General features: G+C 43.9%; 1 pseudogene; it reads right to left on the bottom strand.

Annotated features, from left to right (window-relative positions):
* Positions 1-1314: 1314 nt before the first annotated feature.
* The window catches only part of LOC110316758, a 2040-nt pseudogene continuing 1190 nt past the window's right edge, over positions 1315-2164 (bottom strand).

The following is a 2164-nucleotide window of genomic DNA, read 5'->3' as shown; positions in this document are numbered from 1 at the left end:
AGCCTTGAACTCTCAATCTTCCTGCTGAGAAGCTGCAATCACAAACCAGTGCCAGCGTTACTGGTGTTCTTCCCCTTCCTCCTCTTCTTCCTCCCTTCCTTCCTCCTCTTCCTCCTCTTCCCTTTCCTTCTCCTTCCTTCACTCCTCCTCTTATTTCTTTTTTCTTTTCTTTTTTTTTTTTTTGAGGCAGGGTTTCTTTGTGTACCCCTGGCTGTCTCAGAAGTCCCTAGTAGCCTAGGTTGGCCTTGAACTCCCAGTGATCCCCCTGCTTTGCCTCCAGAAGTGCTGGGATTACTGGCTTGTGCTGTCATGTCTGATCTGGGTGAAACGATTCGAAAACAGAAATGTTGGTAGCAGGAGTTGGCTAGTATTAGCTGCATTTGTTAAAATTTCACAAGGAAGGAATGGCAAACCAAACCAAACCAACCAACCAATCAACCAACCAACCAACCAACCAACCAACCAACCAACCAACCAACCAAAGGAATGAACAAAAAAACCCGGCCTATTATCAAGCAGGGAAAAGGTAATTCAGAAATTTCAGGACTTAACAAAGGTTGACCACTGCAACTGTTTATCCAGCACACAAGAAAAACTATGAAGATGCATTGAATCAAAAGGCTTTTAGCACATTGCCCTAGGGTAAAGACCAAACAGAATGTGGTATTCAAAAGCCCCGCTAAATTCTATCACTGGACAAAAAGGCTCAAAGAAGAGACTCTACAGTGGCCTGATACACTCAAAGGACCTGTAATCAAATCTAGAGAGGCATGTAAAGGAGCCGCACTTGTAACTACTGGCAAACAGGCTAACTGGAATTAGACTTTGAGAAAGCTTCTGATAATGTTGTTCAAAATATAAACTGATTCCTATGCTTCAACAGGCCTTAACCAGGAAGTACAGTAAGGAAGATGTTCATCTTGGGAGTACAGAAGAAAGGGTGTCCCCAGTGGACATCTTCATTGTTGATTATATCATCAATTTCTCTGAACCTATAACTGGAATTTCATCTTAGTTCCCCACAGAGCCATGAACAGCAACAACATGAAGAAGGGGACTAAGCTATCAAAGCTTACTGTCTTTTACAGGCAGACAGACTATTAATAGGAGTACTCTAGAATGTACAATGGTTTAGTCACTAAGGGATCTAAAGGGGATGAGCTGAGATGGTATGTCGCTGAACCTTGTGCTAACACCAAACAGGGATATAGAAAGCACTAAAGTGACTTAGCAGCAGTATACAGGAGCCCAATGGTAAGAATTCCAGGAGGGACTTTACCTCCCAGGGGCTTTAGGTTGGCACCACTTGAGAGTTCACATGGCTGATCTCATCCCATATTGTATTCGGCACATCTCCACTGTGATAGTAATGCAACCCCTAGAAGTGACTGTCACCACTGCATCAATGAGGGACTTGGATTCCTGGAAAAAGCGTACCATTTAAATGTCCCAGAGGTCCAGTCCAAACAATCTACTCAGTTGGAACCACAGCCTCAGATTATTTGCTACGATCAGTACCTGAGTCCAAGCCCATCCAGTTATGCTAAAGACCACAGCAGCTTGGTCAGTCTTGGCATTCTCATCAAACTTATCAAGTCAATAGACAAGGTAATCTTAGGGCCATTTTGTCTCCTTCATTGTACAGAGAAATCAAAATCTCTATGTTGTTTACTTTAAAGAAGGTAAAGGCCATTTCCCTACCGATGATTTATCAGCATTTACTAATCAGCCAGATCTTGTTTGCAACTTTCGCTCTGCCCAAGATTGAACTCTCTAAAGCCTTGGCAAAGTAGTTCAGCTCCTTCATTAAAAAAAAAAAAAAAGTCCAGCCTTCTGTGGAAGATTCACACCCACCATGGAACTGTGGGCTCAGTGCACAGTCCCCAAAGCATTATCGACACAGACGCCCTCTCATTTGGACAGTGAAGCTCAGAAATCATCTATTTTGTATGGCTTGGCTCTACCCTTGTTCCCCAAAGCATTTTTTCCCTTTCCTTCTTCCTCCACACGGAAATGGAGGTTCTCCAGCCGGATGACAGGCCCAGCCGCTGGCTTGGCGTGGGCTTTCTCTCCTTCTGGGCCCACTCAATCCTTCCACTCAATCCTTCAAGAACAGAACATTCATGCCTAGCAGAGATTTGAGTTCTGTAGCAACTGCTTCTAA

Source organism: Mus pahari, chromosome 2 (assembly GCF_900095145.1).
Source record: "Mus pahari chromosome 2, PAHARI_EIJ_v1.1, whole genome shotgun sequence".
In the NCBI taxonomy this organism is placed as follows: Eukaryota; Metazoa; Chordata; class Mammalia; order Rodentia; family Muridae; genus Mus; species Mus pahari.
This window is presented reverse-complemented; position numbering and strand designations above follow the sequence as displayed.